General features: G+C 37.0%; 2 long non-coding RNA genes across 5 annotated transcripts; both read right to left on the reverse strand.

Annotated features, from left to right (window-relative positions):
- Positions 1–4,651: 4,651 nt before the first annotated feature.
- Positions 4,652–9,795, reverse strand: LOC112844214 (uncharacterized). Its single transcript, XR_003216945.1, has 4 exons — positions 9,765–9,795; positions 6,461–6,533; positions 5,234–5,389; positions 4,652–5,013 (listed from the first exon to the last, which is right to left on the reverse strand). It is a non-coding gene; the product is annotated as an uncharacterized LOC112844214 (long non-coding RNA).
- Positions 9,796–12,331: 2,536 nt separating this feature from the next.
- On the reverse strand, positions 12,332–16,807 carry LOC109197355 (uncharacterized). 4 transcript variants are annotated; one of them, XR_002058470.2, is made up of 5 exons: positions 16,140–16,807; positions 15,556–15,615; positions 15,369–15,459; positions 15,045–15,202; positions 12,332–12,853 (listed from the first exon to the last, which is right to left on the reverse strand). It is a non-coding gene; the product is annotated as an uncharacterized LOC109197355 (long non-coding RNA). The 4 variants fall into 4 exon arrangements; XR_002058469.2 differs by having other exon boundaries at positions 15,784–16,807; XR_003216601.1 differs by having other exon boundaries at positions 15,544–16,802.
- Between the last annotated feature and the right edge of the window lie 1,054 nt (positions 16,808–17,861).

Below are 17,861 nucleotides of genomic sequence, written 5' to 3' on the forward strand. Positions count from 1 at the left end.
TTTGCTATCTCATAACTGATTAGAATGGGAAAAAAAAGCTTTTTCAGTAAAAAGAAGATATGAGAACATATGTGAACAGCCTTGAATTAACAATATTAGTTGTTGCTGATATTGACATCTGTCCCTTTGTGGTTCGTTTTTCACCAGTTTTGACCAAGGAGATGACATTTTAACCATGTTTGCTGGGTTGTGAAGGCCTAGATTTGAAGCATAGGCTGACCCATATGGTATGGGTATGTGAGATCTAAATGAATTGCCTTCACATGTAAATGTAAATATAACTGAACTCAGCCTTATTAGTTGTTTTAGAAAGTCTTTGTACACGGTATTAATTAAGTAACAGTAGACATCTGACAGAAACCTTTTTTTGGTTTGTTTTCTTAACCCCTATACTTTGGATGGCTTAGGGACAACAGGCAACAGGGGCTTCCAGGCAACTTTTAAGAAGTACTTGAAACTGACATCATTTTAACATTTACCATATTTTTTTTTGAATGGTAAATGGAATGATTCTTATATAGCGCTTTTCTACTCTCCCGGAGTACTCAAAGCGCTCTATACAACATGCCACATTCACCCAATCACACCCATACTCACAAGCACTTTCTCTATACATAGTGCTTTCTAAGTACATTCACACACATTCACACTCCGATGGATGCATCGGAGAGCAACGTGGGGTTAGTATCTTGCCCAAGGATACTTGAAATGCAGACTGGAGGAGCCAGGGATCCTCCTGAGCTACAGCCCCCCATACACGAATGAGAAAGGTTATCTAACTCACCATATGAACACTGGACAAAAGTCAGTTATTGTCTCAGTCTTGATGTTCTGCTGTTCTTAACACTGTTCTTAGCCACAAATGCTGACACAATAATCTGAATTTAACAGTTCAATAAGTTGTTGCCCTTGTCACTGCAAAACTTCACATCTTTAAAAAAAAAAAGGAGCACATTTTTTTAATACAACTGAAAAGTCAGCAAAAGCAAATGAAATTAAAATACTGGTATAAATTAAGGTAAATGCACTATATAATTTGAGTAAGGAAGTTGTTTGCATTTACGGTGTGTGGAAAAAGTTCCATGGTGCAGTGCACAAGGTTAGAAATGCCATGGGTGTTTTACTGAAAAGCAGCAGGAGACAGAGTTAATGTGGTGTATCACTATCCGAAAGACCTGTTCCTATTACAAGCCACTCATCTCCAACAAACTCTCCCATGCCTCTTTCTACCTCTACACTTCTATCTCTATCTGTCTCTCTAGGTCTCACCTCTCTCCATTTCATGGCTGTTTTCTTCCTCTATTTGCTTGACAAGACAATGGATAATAACCCTGGAATAGCACAGAGACCAGCAAATGAGAGTAATCAAGCTGTCTTGTCCTGGTGGCGTTCAGGTTCACTCATCAAACCCTAATTATCACCCTGGAAACCAATGTTCCGCTTTAATTGTTCTGATGAATGAAATATTACAGAGAGGAGTCGGGCTGCAGCCGAGCGGAATAACAGCTTTTAGCCATAAAACACATCGGAGCAGGAGGAGGAGGATGAAGAGGAGGAGTGAAGGTGACTCAGGAGAGAATGAAACAGTGTACGAGAGCTGGACAAAGTCATGGATAAAAAGGAGCTCAGCATGAAAGATGTGAGAAAAAGGGAAAACAAGGTTGAGGATCTGGAGAATGACAGGAGTCACATTCAGCAACTCAATCAAATGGTTCACTTTGGGAATGCTTAAGTGTTGTCCAATTGTTTCAAGATAACACAGAAAGACGTGTCTGTCTGTTTATCTATCTATAATCCGTTGCATTGATATTGACAAAGAACATCAGTAATCAAATGTTGTACTTAAGAGGCACACATAATTATTCATATGCTCTTACTATTTATTTTGACACTCAAAAATTTACATTTGGTACATTCATATTTGTTTTAATTTATTTCAGTTACACATTGCAAAATCAACAACCTCCAGATAATAAACCAAGAGTGCATGAAATGAGCTGGTTGCACGCACATCTGGTAACAAACTTTTTGCATCTAAAATTGTACCTTTAGGCTGTCAAATGAATGGTGCACAGCCACATGTATGCAAAACCAATTCTTCGTCGTGACTACAAATGGAGCTTGGAAAGTTTTTGACACCTGAATTTATACGCAGAGACCTTGCTGTGATATAATGTTGGAAAGAGAGCACAGTCACCAATAAGGGAGTGTATGGGACATACCCACAGGGGTTAGTAGCAGAATTGATACCACTTCCTTCCCATTCCCCAGTTGTGCCCTGTGCAGATAAAGCAGGGGTGGAGCTAAGACAACAGAGGAAGATGAGTTACAGTAGCAGGAGACTAGTATTACACACATAAATAACAGCCACATGCAGGTACAGAATTGAATATGGTGCAGACAAAAAGGAAATGCAAATCTTCATCTATCTTTCTCTGTTTTTCTCATTCTCAATAAAGATTAGATTAAACGACAGATGGAGTGTTACTAATATATGTTATATTTAACAGATGGCACCTGAAAGGCTGGGCAGAGTTGTCCCACTGAATATATAATTAGGAAAGAGGAAGTAAAAAAGACGAGAACTTTTGTTGAGAGAGGAAAGAAATGAAGTAAACATAACCAGCAACAACAAGAAAAAGGGGTACTGATAACTTGCCTACAAATGCTTAATAAGGTAATAAATTTCCGCTAGTGCACAGGAAATAATACAATCAAACTGGAAATTTAACTTTTGTCACACCAGAAGTTTGTTAACTAAATGGAATAGTGTTGAGTCAGAACATTTTGCTCATTGCGTGACAGGTCTCCCCAAACATCTTTACTTACAGTAAATTATGAAACAGGTATAACTAGTCCTGTAAAACGATTCCTTGTTTTGCATTATTCATCACTTGTAAGTTCATAATAGATTTTATTGCTATGCTTATGTGCAGATGCCTGATGCACATATATAAATACTCACATGTAAATACAGTGTATTTGTATTTTTCATGAACGACTGAGAGCTGCTCAGGCTAACCACTGCCTTTTCCTGTCAAATATTGCTAATGAGATTATTTTAACCCTCAGAGTCCTTTACAAAGCATTTTGATTTAATATGCTATCAGTTGTGAAATGTGCATTATTAAAAGATGAAACATTTCATCTTGTTCTTCTATCTTTAGTGTAAATCTGATGTTTTTGCAATTTAGCCAGTAGTGAATTGAGATCTAATAGATCTCTCAGTAGAAATTACATATAGTGTATATGTAATTGTGTAATATGTAATGTAATATGTAATGTAATTTAAAAGACAAAGCCAGTGACTCATACATGTGTCGTGACCTGTGTTTTTTGTCAGTTTGAGTCTTAGTGTATACCGTCTGGTTTAACTTCTGTTTAAGGATTTTTGTTTTGTTGAATAATATTTTGGAGGGACTTTTATGCTTTGATAGTTTGGGTATTGTGTTCTTGGGGTTAATAACATACTATTGTTTGTTTTTAGTTTATTGTTGTACTCCAAGTACCTTCTTTTATGATTACTGCTTCCATGTAGTGTTGCTTCCTGTTTTATTTTGACAGTCATTTGTGGCTTTTGCCTTGTATTTAGTATCCACCAAGAGTTTGAATTTTGTCAATTATGTGCCTATTTATCATCATTATTGTTGTTGTTGTTTGTTGTTGTTGAAAAGTTATCTTTCATTTACTTTGTTTTGTCTATGAATCCTGCTTCTGGGTCTTTTCCTACATCACATAACAACACATTTTCTATCCTTAGTTATCCCTGACCAAGCTGAATGTTCACCATTTGCTTCAATTTATCATTAAATGAAAAAAAAGAAGCAATTCACAAATACTTTGGGATGCTGCATCAATAACTGGTGATAAATCACTCCTGAATTGCAAATTTGAACTATTAAGCTAATAAGGCAGTGCAGAGCATGGTGGGTTAACTTCAAACAACCGGAGCAGAGCTCGTAGGAGGCACATGAAGCATGAGACGAATGCTAAATGTGAAAAAAAAAAAACCCAGAATGAGCACATTTCTTCCAAAATTAAACATTCTTATCCAATTTCCTTTAAACATAATACAAAGATTTGAATACATGCACAACAGAAATGAAAGGTGAAACAAGGCAGTTCAGATTTCATCACATTATACAATATAGATCAAAGTATACAATACAAACAGCTGAATGTCAATATAATATTTAAGTAGCAAAAGTATGTCTGACCAAAATGAGTTTGCTGAGACCAGAACTAATACTACCTTTTTCTGGAATGAAAAAAAAAAAAAAAATTCTGGAAACATTCTGGGTTTCTCTTGATTTCCATTAGAATACAGGGAATAAAGAGAATAAAATAATTACTTTGCAATCCTAAATTTTAATATTAATTATGAACACCTATAAACACCTGAATGTTAAATACAGGTGTTGATATAACAGCTTGAACTGTAAAGTAATTACATACAGTTTGCATTTGAAAAGTATACAATTTTCAGTTTTTCTTTGTGCAATGTGCATATAAAAAACAAACAAACAGCAAAATGGAAATTGCTTGAAGCAAGCCAAAACGTAAGTAATTAATGAAGAAAATACAAAAAAACAAAAGAAAAAACAAAGAAATAACCTTTTTCATTTTGTAGCACCAAACAGAAATAGTGATGCTGCTGCCACAGTAGCGCAGGGTCTGTAGAAATTAGAAATCTTGTTCCCGTTGAGGGCAACAAGTCCTTGCCTCTTATCTGCAGTCCAGCTGAGTTGCTTGGTCCTATCAGCAGGCTGTTATCTTGGTGCCCTCATAAACCTCAGCACTGTATGAGCTGCCTGGGCCTTATCAGAGTCTGTCCTCCTAGAGAAGGATCCATGGCCGCCGGGCCTTCACCGACCCTGGATCGACCTCTCCTTGGTACTCCTCTTTCAGTCCTGTTGGTCTGTTTTACCTTGAGCTCTCTCACTATCTGTGTCTTTCATTCACTTTCTTTCCATTCAGTTCTCACTCTCTCATGCTCCCAATGTCATGGCAGATCTAGTCAGATTTAAAGAAAACTTACAGGATGTAACTTTAGAAATAAAAAATGGCCTTTGCTTTTTCCTCAAAGAAGTTTATTTTAAATTTAAATCAAAATAGTCTCCTTAAACATATGTTACCTAATGATGATATTATTTTATGTTAGATGTCCTTGTAATTGTATTCACATTTGGCAACACAAATTTGGCAGCTGCTTAGTCAAAGAATAATACTTTACCACTCTCCCTTTAATTCTTCCTGGAAACCTCATGTTTTTCCACCTGACAGCAACAATATGTCTGCATGTCTTTTCATGCTGGGATGCCACATTGGTATTCATGGCGTGCTGTAGTTGGAGCACCAGCATCCAGCATATTACAGCCAACCAATTATTCTGTAACAATAGCGAACATGCATATTAGAAATGTCAAATGAAAACAAACTAAATGTGCTCAGAGCTTTCCTTGCAGAACAGTAACTGGATAAACAAGACCACACAGCTTTGCCACAGTCAAATGATTTCTCCAGCTTCAGTAACATACACCACGTGGATACATATATTTGTAGCAAATTCTAACCAGAATCAAATATTACAACTTGAAGCCAGAAGATCAGATCATAAAAATCAAAAGCATTACTTCACTTTAATTTGGGTGATTTTCACTCTAAGGCTTTGAGTGTGGCTGCAATTTTTAGATCCCTGGAAGGACCATTATGATAATTTGCATTTGTGCTTCTGTGATTTTCCAACAGCCCTTAAACTCGGGTACCAAAAAACATGAAATATTAGTTTCTCTTTCAAACTGATGAAAGCGTGATGTTTTGCTACCACTAAGAAATTTTCAGTAATTTCCAGTTGAAGAGTCTCAGTCATAGTTTCTAATAATTCACAAAACGTGATTAAATAATAATAAAAAAACCGCATTATCTTTATGTTAGTATGATATTAAATCTTGTAATACAATAATATGATGGCTATGTGCAAAACACTAAGAATGCCATAATTTAAAGCGATTGTGAGCATAGAGCAATGTGCACACAGCTATTAAGGGACCAGAATAGTTGAGTCTTCAGCATAAAATGAAAAAACAAAATGAGGCAAACAAAACTTTAATACAATGCAAAGCCATACATAACGTCAATATAATCATATAATCATCATTAATGAAAAAAATTGCCTTACACACAGTATTAGTAAACAGTATATATGGACCAAATTGCCAATTCATTAAAGTTGACAGGAAAATGAAACACCATCAAAGACCTTTGATGAACCCTTATTTATGCAAAATTGCCTGTCTAGCACCAGCAGTTAAAAAAAAGGGACATTCATGTGCAAGTAAACCTGGTGAGACACATGCTAATTGACAGGCTCAAGAGGCTGCACTACACTGGGCAACTGGCAACTCAGGTAGATGTGTGCTGAGTGTAGAGACACTGGTGAGTTTACAGTGGCAGTAATTACCGGAGTGGTGATGGTGACAGCAGCACTAATGAGTGTTGACAGCCACACCTTCATGGCTGTTTGTTCTAATAGCCTAAACATCAGGGATAGAATTGATTAGTTTCTGCACTCACACACAAACAATGTGACACACATGTAAACTGGCCCATGGCACTAATGGGCGATGTTCATAATACTGCGTGCACACACAAACGTACAGATTTCATTAAAAGTTGAATAAAATGTTTTAATCAAATCGAATTCCTGACGTTGTTTTTATAACTGCAATGAGTTCCCACTGAGCATCTTGTTACAACAGCTGTGCTGTGGACACCTCAAGTGTAACATTTCTCTGCAGAGGTGGGAGTAAGTGACACGCGTGCAAATCAGAAGCAGGCTCAAATCTTTAAGAATTCCCTCTGAGGAAAATTAAGTTTTTAACCTGGTAACATGTCAACACAGTGGTGTTCTAGAAGAAATATTTAAGAGAAAGAAGCTTTTGACATGGTTTAGCATTTTTGTCTTGTGAATGTATGAAAATAACAAACTAGAAAAATTATTTCCTTACACCAACATTATCAGTTGTTTTAATGCTATAGATAAGATAAGATAAGATAAGATAACCTTTATTAGTCCCACACGTGGGAAATTTGTTTTGTCACAGCAGGAAGTGGACAGTGCAAAAGTTGTGAAGGAAAAATTAGAATAAAATAAAATAAGAATAAATACAGTACACAACTGTACAGAATAGAATAAAATAAAATACTATATACAGTAGAATAAAATAGAATAAAATATACAATAAGATAAAAATAGAATACAAATGCTATATACAACTGAGTAAAAATACAACGATGCCAGAAAGAATTATTGCACATTAGTGTTATTGCACATTTGTGGATGTGTGTGTTTGATCAGTTAAAGTCTTTGTTGTGGAGTCTGACAGCAGTGGGGAGGAAAGACCTGCGAAATCTCTCCGTCCCACACCGTGGGTGCCGCAGTCTCCCACTGAAGGAGCTGCTCAGTGCTGTCAGAGTCTCCTGCATGGGGTGGGAGATGTTGTCCAACAGGGATGACAGCTTAGCCACCATTCTCCTGTCACTCACCACCTCCACTGGGTCCAGAGGGCATCCTAGAACAGAGCTGGCCCTGGCCCCAGATCCTGCTATGAGCAGGATGTGGAGGACCACACCAGTCCCAACCTCACCCTTGGATTTTGCACAGCAACAACTTTTCATAAACAACTGTGTCCAGAAATATGTTTTTTTAAGCACTTGGTTTCCAGGAATAAGGTAAGCTGCAGGAAGATAAATTGAGATATAATGAAATGACATGGCCCACAAATTATGACTTTGCAGCATCTCTCTTGCAACTATATTCTGAAGATAAGAGAGACTGATGTGATAATAATAATTACAACTGCTCTGGCAGAGCTAGGTTTTTGAAATGTAACATTGTCTGTAAATATCATTGTTCAATATAAACATAATGTTATTTTAAATACAATTTGGAATGCATGTAGAAATCTCTCTTTTAAAGATGAAATGTTTTTTTAACAATTGTATTTTTTCACTTTCCAACTGCACACAAAAAAGCACAATACAAAGATTTTAAATTTTTCTTTCAGTACAAAGATAGTTGGTGGAGAAAAAGTCTAATGCAGTTGACCCCTAGGGCATAATATTGCAGGGTTGGCATGCTTTTAAAGGGTTTATAATGTCAGAGGCCCCGACCATCTATGGTAAGTTATTTATAAAGTGCTACTTGTAGAAGAAAAATTGCAGACTTGGTGGTCATACATAAGGGAAAAAATGAAGTTCTATCATATTGTCAAAACACGGTAGAGTGCAGGAGCCAAATGGCATCCCTGATGAGGATCTTGATACAGAACCCAAACACAATGTCCAAGCAGCAAGCAAACAGCAACAGTCAGAGGAGTATACAAAGAAAATCACACAGGGAATCTCAATATCCCCTGTGACAAAGACTGAGAGGAAGACAAGACTGCTGATACAATGAGGGGCGGGGTAATCAGGGAATGGAAAGAGCTGAGGGAATTAGACAAAGGTGTAAAAAAGACAGCTGCATGAGGGGATCAAAACTCCAGAGACAACGAACTACTAAAATAAAATAGAAACTAACCGAAAAGATAACTACTAAGAAGAAAAACAATTACACAATTACAAGTTTTCCACTGATGCACTGGTGGTTAGAGTTGGGCTGTAACCACTAGTGCATTTACTTTGAATTTGACACTAATAATTAAGCATTAAGTATATTTAGAAGTTTGAGAGATTCAAGGACTTTGCCACTTAGGGTCAGAGCGGTCATAACAGGTTAAAAGTGTGGATGTTTGTGAAATGACGAGTTTCACGATGAGCCAAATGCCCAATTCATTCTAAAAACTATGAATGGTATGGAGAAGACTATGAAAAAAGGAACGCCAATGAGATTATAGTAATCAACAGAGAACAGTAAATTTTAAGCAGTATGGAATAGTATTAAATGTAAAATAATCAAAGAAACACAAGGCTCAAATGACTTTTGATAGACTAAAACACAATCCAAGATCCAAAATGATACAGTTTTCAAAATAAGTAAAGCCAGGAAACTCTCTATAAAATGTGTCATCTCTAATACATACCAGTATTGATTTACACACACAAAAGTAAAAGTAACAAACAACCTGCTGCAACAAGACTGATTATAATTAATTATTTTCATCCCATTTTTTATTAACTACTTTACTGTTTTTTAAAAAAAAAAAAAAATCCCAAATCCAGTTGGAAGTTGCTTCAAAAAGTAAGTAAAGGTCCCGAATCCCGTTTTGGGATGTTAGGAAGACGCCTGGATTAAATACCTATTCATATGCACTGGGGCTGTTCTTGATGATTTCCTGCTGCTTCAAAATGCTGTACATGGCTTGTCAAACGGTTTTCTTAATTTGTTTGTTTTGTTATTGTTACACGCATCAATTCACCTGCACATCTACAGACCATATTTTTTTTTCTATCATCCTTGTTAACGTGCTCTCTTCTCTCTCTTCACATTATTAAGAGTTTGTTGATCTGCAGCAGTCTTGTGGGATCTCATATGTTATGTTCCTTTGACCATGGATTTAGGACTGTGACGGAGTTACACCGTCGCGGGCCGCAAACAGCTGACCTGAGCGCATACACACGCAAAACCACGATTAGATTTGACACTTGTGGCGCTGGGTTACCGTGGCTGCGCGTCTTTTAGTCGAACGGCCAGATAAACGGGAAGGGGTGAGAGCTATATTTTGAGCGGCACAGAGGGTGGCCAACATATTTTTTCCACTTACCTTTCATAAAGCCGGTCGCGTAGACTCCCCGTGATCGCCGAGTAGTTGGGCAAGCCGATGGTACGGTGTTCCGGGGTTCAAATAGTGGGTTCGCGCACGCTTGGAAAGGTCACGTGAACTCATTATTTTAGTTTATTTTTTTTTTTATTATGAAACACTGTAGGCTGCCTGGAAGTGGCCATAAATGTATGTATATGTATTGTAGGAATACAGCTGGAAATAAGCTGAGGAAAAAAGAGTGTTTTGGGGAAAGAAATGATAAAGGGATGACTATTATGCCTAGTGGGAGGGGCAATGGGATATAAAAGGAGGCCGTCAGGGCCTACCTGGGCATTCTGTGAGACGTTACAGTGAGGGTAACATGTAGACTGGCTCAGCCGCTTGTGTTTTGTATATAGATTTTTGTTTTGTTTTGAATTAAGTCACTTGTCTTTTTTTCATTGTAAATTATCTTTTGTGTACCTGGGAGACCAGCAGAATAAACTATACACACTGAACACTTCCTGACTACGCCTGCATTTGTTCGGGAGAAGTTTAGGAGAGGACCCCGCGACAAGGACATGTAACAGTTATTTTGCAAGTGTTCTTTAACTTGGAGTGTGTTGAGCTGTCAGTGCTATAGTTCTTCACCATTGTGATAAAATGTATATATCATTAGAAATCCATTATATCAGTGTATAATATTGACAGTGAAAAGTATGGAATAGAAAACATTTCATAGTGCAACAGCATGTTTTAAATGTTCATGGAAAGCTCTGATCTTTAGCCAGTGGTTTATTTTGCTGTCCTTATTTAAGTAATTCAAATACAGCTTACCTTTCTTAAAGGCTACAGTCATTTTAACTCACTCTGCTCCAGTGGAGTCAATGAACTCCAGAAGTGGTTGGTAATTGTTTTTCTTATTTATCGCATGAAAACAATGTTGCTGTTTCTCCTGGGAATGGGAGATTCCATTCACAGGAAGCACTCATCATCATGGGGAGTCGTTAATTACTCAGGTCAAACCTGAACTAAAACAGATTCTGAATAATCTGGAGCTGGTTGTTATTATTACTCTAGTGACTTTCAGCTGGTCATCATGTTTTTCAGCTCAAGTCATACAATAGTCTTCCACCTGTATTTGACTGGGAGTAGGTTTGTCTTTGAGTCCACAAATTCAGATCTGCAACTGACAGATTATAAGATCGCACAGATTGAACAGAATGACAACATCACTTCAAGTGAGTCACCTCACAGTCACAAAAGCCTGAAGGATCTGAGGACAGTGCCAATACAGAATATCTTTTATTCAAACAAAAAGGGAGGTCTCTTTACAGTTTCAGTAAGCTGGTTTTAATGTGGTGGCTGGCTGGTGTATATTGAGTTAGTTATTTTAGGAAAAAGAATAAGAATAGACAAAACAACAGAAAACAACTGCTTGCATTTCCCTGATCATTATATTGAGACAACTTATCTGGCTCTAATTTGGAAATAATGAATTATATTAGCTGCAAATCCTGTTCCCTTCTAATTAGTGGCTCTGGGACCAGGTTTGTCGTTTATGAGACGTTCGAGAATGGAGTAATTACATTGTATAAATCAATTAGGGCCCACCAATTGTGTACAATGTGTTTTCCAAAGCAGATTAAATGGTGCTTATGATAAAGACAAAACGTGTCCAGTACACTGTGAAGTAGGAAATTAAAAGGAGGAAGGAGAAGTAGAGGGAACAAATGAAAGAGGAGGGAGGACAGAGGAATCAAAACAGGGCTACAAGGGCAAGGGCATGCTGAGAGGATAATTTGCACTTCCAACTCAGTCTCACATGCAGGCTGAGACACAGATGTGTGCAGAAGGGCAGAAAAAGTTATATATATATATATATATATATGTATATATATATATATATATATATACTTTCTGCTATTATTAGTATTATTGTGAAGCACTAATATCATCATACTGGAGAGAATTAAAAGTCAATTATAGAAACCAACATTTTTGGATATGCACTGCATATTCAAAATTTTAAGTGTGGATGAAAAAAATAAAACTCTGTTGCAGCTGCAGCTTTTATTTATCTCTTTTTAAAAATTAAAAATGCAACTTTCAATATTCCTGCAAAATTCCTTATGTTTCAGTTTCTTCTTTTTTAATAAAAGGGCCTGAGTCATCTATATCATACACTGTAAAAAAAAAAACTGTCAAATGTACGGTAAAATACCGGCAGCTGTGGTAGCCAGGAATATACCGTCAAAAAAATGTGGGATCTGTAAAAGACAATACGGTATACTGGTTTTGTAACCCTAAATTTTAAGGTAGACAACGTATTATTTTACCAAAATCATGATAGAAAAAAACAAATATATTTGTCAATTATACAGCAATTTAATGTAAAAAATGCAACTTTCCATAGCTTTTTACGGATATTTGCAGTAAAAAAAAAAGTTATAATATAATAATATTTACAGTAATTTGTTGTTAATTTAACAGTAATAGGATAGACCCTATTATTGTAAATAACTGTAAAAATAACAGAAATATGTTAAACCTTATTAAAACCTTTGACAGTAAAAAACACAGTGAAATTGTATAACAAATTACAGCATTTTATTTTGACCAGATACATTTTACGGTAAATTCCTGGCAACCACAGCTGCCGGTATTTTACCGCTAAAAATACAGTACAGTATGAGGAACATAAATGGTTTACCGTACATTTTACATTTGCAACTGCTAAATATAGAAAAATCTAAAGATGCTCATATATAACCAAGGTAGTGAATATTACTGATAAACAATGAGAAAATTTGACATACCATTTGAAAACAGACTAAACATATCATTTTCTCTATTCCTACAAAACAGCATAGATCTTGAGAATACAGCATGTGTCCATATATATGGCTGGTAATCCATGGAGGAATGAATAAACATAAAACAAAATATTACCTGCCCCTGACCTATCAACAGTAATGAGTCACTGGGTCCTGCCTTGGTGAAGGAAAGGACTCAGTGGAGTTTCTAATGCGCATGGTGTCGAAGATACAAGCTCTGCAGGAGTACTTCAATGTCCATCAGGAGTTCACTTTGGACTGGCAGGATCCCCTCTGCAGCAAAAAATGGACAAAGTTTGATCAGTGCTTGAGCAAAATGCACAGAAATGAACAAAACGTGCTGCCAAAAACAGATCTAATGATAAATGATTTCTTAAGTGTAAAATATACAGTTCTTTAAGGATAGCTATTGTCAAAATGCAACCTGGGCTGTTTTTTTTTTTTTTTTTTAACTGTAAACGAGACAAACATATATCTAAAAGCATAATTACGACAAACGAGCCGTTTTTGAGATTGACCGTGATTTTGTTTTGTGGTCAATAGCCAGTGAATGGGAATACTAGGGGGGCGGGGCATAAATTTGAGCGCATCAAAATCGATACAGTAAAAAAAATTAAAAAAAAACAGCCCAGGTTGCGTTTTGGCAATAGTTATCCTTTAAATCTACTTATGTAAAAGTGATACATACAGGGAGTGCAGAATTATTAGGCAAATGAGTATTTTGTCCACATCATCCTCTTCATGCATGTTGTCTTACTCCAAGCTGTATAGGCTCGAAAGCCTACTACCAATTAAGCATATTAGGTGATGTGCATCTCTGTAATGAGAAGGGGTGTGGTCTAATGACATCAACACCCTATATCAGGTGTGCATAATTATTAGGCAACTTCCTTTCCTTTGGCAAAATGGGTCAAAAGAAGGACTTGACAGGCTCAGAAAAGTCAAAAATAGTGAGATATCTTGCAGAGGGATGCAGCAGTCTTAAAATTGCAAAGCTTCTGAAGCATGATCATCGAACAATCAAGCGTTTCATTCAAAATAGTCAACAGGGTCGCAAGAAGCGTGTGGAAAAACCAAGGCGCAAAATAACTGCCCATGAACTGAGAAAAGTCAAGCGTGCAGCTGCCAAGATGCCACTTGCCACCAGTTTGGCCATATTTCAGAGCTGCAACATCACTGGAGTGCCCAAAAGCACAAGGTGTGCAATACTCAGAGACATGGCCAAGGTAAGAAAGGCTGAAAGACGACCACCACTGAACAAGACACACAAGCTGAAACGTCAAGACTGGGCCAAGAAATATCTCAAGACTGATTTTTCTAAGGTTTTATGGTCTGATGAAACGAGAGTGAGTCTTGATGGGCCCGTGGCTGGATTGGTAAAGGGCAGAGAGCTCCAGTCCGACTCAGACGCCAGCAAGGTGGAGGTGGAGTACTGGTTTGGGCTGGTATCATCAAAGATGAGCTTGTGGGGCCTTTTCGGGTTGAGGATGGAGTCGAGCTCAACTCCCAGTTTCTGGAAGACACCTTCTTCAAGCAGTGGTACAGGAAGAAGTCTGCATCCTTCAAGAAAAACATGATTTTCATGCAGGACAATGCTCCATCACACGCGTCCAAGTACTCCACAGCGTGGCTGGCAAGAAAGGGTATAAAAGAAGAAAAACTAATGACATGGCCTCCTTGTTCACCTGATCTGAACCCCATTGAGAACCTGTGGTCCATCATCAAATGTGAGATTTACAAGGAGGGAAAACAGTACACCTCTCTGAACAGTGTCTGGGAGGCTGTGGTTGCTGCTGCACGCAATGTTGATGGTGAACAGATCAAAACACTGACAGAATCCATGGATGGCAGGCTTTTGAGTGTCCTTGCAAAGAAAGGTGGCTATATTGGTCGCTGATTTGTTTTTGTTTTGTTTTTGAATGTCAGAAATGTATATTTGTGAATGTGGAGATGTTATATTGGTTTCACTGGTAAAAATAAATAATTGAAATGGGTATATATTTGGTTTTTGTTAAGTTGCCTAATAATTATGCACAGTAATAATCACGTGGACACACAGATATCCCCCTAAAATAGCTAAAACTAAAAACAAACTAAAAACTACTTCCAAAAACATTCAGCTTTGATATTAATGAGTTTTTTGGGTTCATTGAGAACATGGTTGTTGTTCAATAATAAAATTATTTCTCAAAAATACAACTTGCCTAATAATTCTGCACTCCCTGTAGACAACACAGCCCTAATCACAATCATAATTTGTTGGAAAACGTATTTAAGTTTCCTATTGATTTATCATAGAACTTGAAGTTAATGGCTGAATGCATGGTGATGAGACCTATCATTCAATCTACATTTTATAGCGTATGAAACTGCTCACCTGGACATGAACCTGAGCTCGGCTGATTAAGATTAGTGTCTCCTGTCCATCTTTCTTTAGCAAAACTTGAATAATACCACTGCTTACCTCTTATTGAATCTTTGGGTGCAGACTTAATTGAAGAGCCTCGTATAAACAGGCAGGGTGTGATGTTTAGGGAAACCAAAGAATACAGGCGCCATCATTTCTGCCAGAAGACTCATGGGGTGCAACGAAGCTTTCATTGTGGACTGGCTAGATACTTTCTGCATTCAGAAAGAAAACAAGAAGGGCATACACCATAAACAATAATAACTGACAAAAATAATGAGACAAGAAATTAAAGTAACAAAATAAGTGCAAATCAAGTTTCCCTGTGTTGCAGTGTAGCTGAATGTTTTTCAACAATTTGATTTACGGTAAAACACATACCAAATATTTCCAGCCAAGGTTTGTTTCAATCTTCAGCATGTTTTTCCTGCCATTGTCTTGAAACTGTTTCATCTGTCCCTCTCATTTGATGCTGTTTACAAAAACAAAACAGCAATATTGTAAAGGGAAAAAGGGAAATGAATTTAATGGAAAAAAAAGAAAAAAAGATTATGACCTGAAATCTCACCATTTCCTGAGAGTCACAGGTCCTTTGAGTATCCTTATGGTTTCTGCTCAAATTCAGTGTCTGAAAAGGGCAGGAACAAAACAAACCTTTTTAATCATAAAGAGAGAGTTCTGACACTGATGTTCACACATCGCCATTGCACATGTAAACGAAGAAACCACCGCCACACCAGTGACATGGGTGGGGGCAGAGTGTCTTCGGTAAAAATGAGCCTTAAACGCGCCATACCTGGTGTATGTCTGCTTGCAGCCTGCTTCAATACACCGAAAGAAACAACGTGGCTCATTCCGATGCAGTTTACAATGAAGCACGTAGCCCCTTGATGACTGAACTACCTTACCACAGAAATTACAGGTTAACATAACTCCATGTACTTTGGTAATTCCTCCCTAGCAAATTAAGCACGCCAAACACAGAAACTAATCCAGAGCAATGCTTCCCTGGCGACAGTAATGCTAACTCAACTCACAAATGCTAACTAAATTCACAACCTCACTCATAAAAAACGAACTGCTAAAATTATCTATAAACGCTGGGCTGGTGGATTTTTATAACAGAGATAACTTGAAGTTGCATGTACTCACCTCACCTCGAACTAATTGTATGCTGCCAGGATGTCTACAAATTCCGAAGATGCTGTGGTCCAAGCAGCAATAAATGGCGCTAATATACGAGTTCAAAACTGTGTCCGTTAGCGAAGCCAACTTGAGTCTCCTGCATGAAAAAAAGAGCGGTTGGCACACAGCTCAGCAGCGCGCCGCGCTATTGGTCATTTTCAGGTGACGTCATCCCGCAATATAATGTCGCTCTTTGTTTCTTTAGGAGGTTCGAATTTGATCAGAAGTCACGTCTGCAGACCGCTGCAGCCACGTCTTGCCTTGCTTCCCCTTTTTTTGGTGAAATGGTTCGCTCATACTGCACAATGTTGCAACCAGAATTTTTTTTTCTCTGCAATTCGAACGTAAAACGTCTGTACACAGTTTACCAGCAGTTTAGCTACCAATCAACAGCGATCACACAAACTCAAAATTTAAGGCGGACCCACTTAAGGTGGTCTGATAATATGGCGTGAAACACAACAACATAAAGTTGTTTTAAAAATAATAATTAAAAAAGATTATTGAAATCAATTTTATTCACAACCATGAACTTTATTTTTAACATCTTCTTTTGCTGTTGATTTTTTTTTATCAGAAGGTTAACAATGATATACTGCAGGCCTAACTTTTAATCTGTATATCAGTATCTGAATTTTAAAATAAAAAAAAAAATACTATCAATTTTATTGTCTTTCACTGCTGATATTTGCTTCTTTTTTTTTAAATGGTATTTACTGGTTGTATTATTACAGTGGACCCTATTGTTTAACATCTTGCTTCTGTAAAAATGAATGTTTTTGTTTGCTTAAAAATCTACAGCTTTATACTGTGAATTCCAATGTGCACAACCCGAAAAGATGTAGTTTTACTCAAATAATACCGTAAAATCTAAGTTTTTCAGACATTTTCAACATTACAATATTTAATTGTAAAATGTATGCATATTTATTTGTTTTCACAGACAATATTTATAATTTCAACATTTTATCACAGTAAAAAACAAAGTTTTATCCAGTCTCACAATTAACGGTTATTCAATCTATTTAATACAGTAAAAGGAAGTTTTTGGTTTTACGCTCCATTACCGTTGGAATTTGACGGTGTTTTGCTGTATATTTTACTGACTTTTTTTACAGTGTAAGCCATGTAAGGGTGATGCCACAGACTGATGACACAGCCTCAAACTCTAAGTTAAATGTTATTTATTTACAGTGATCATTTTTGCAAGGTAGACTGTATGCATAGAAATATATGGTATTGCTCTATACAAAATCTAATCATAATGTGGAGACAGATCTAACAACAAAAGCTTAAAACACTCCTGGTGTGGTCTAGTTGGCACATTGTTGATTACACGTAACCCCCACTGTATCACTGTAACATGAAACAGTGGATATCCAGGGATGTGGTATTCACGTAAGGCTAAAATTAAAAATTATTGAATAGTTAAGGTTTTTCTTTTGCCCGTTTAAACTGGAACACATGGGGACTCTAGCAATTTCTGCACTGAATTTAAAATAAGCCACGCTTGCCCATTATTATACTCGCGTGTTTCTTTTTTTAAGTTTACAAAAATGCTCAATCGTGGTGGTGGTGATGACAGCGGCTCACTTTTCGGTGACTGAGTCATAAATAAATTAAAAAAGAAGTAGAGGCTTGCGTGACAAGAAGCGATTTAACAAGGCACTCTTTCCTCTTCAAGAGAGG

Source organism: Oreochromis niloticus, linkage group LG16 (assembly GCF_001858045.2).
Source record: "Oreochromis niloticus isolate F11D_XX linkage group LG16, O_niloticus_UMD_NMBU, whole genome shotgun sequence".
NCBI lineage: Eukaryota > Metazoa > Chordata > Actinopteri > Cichliformes > Cichlidae > Oreochromis > Oreochromis niloticus.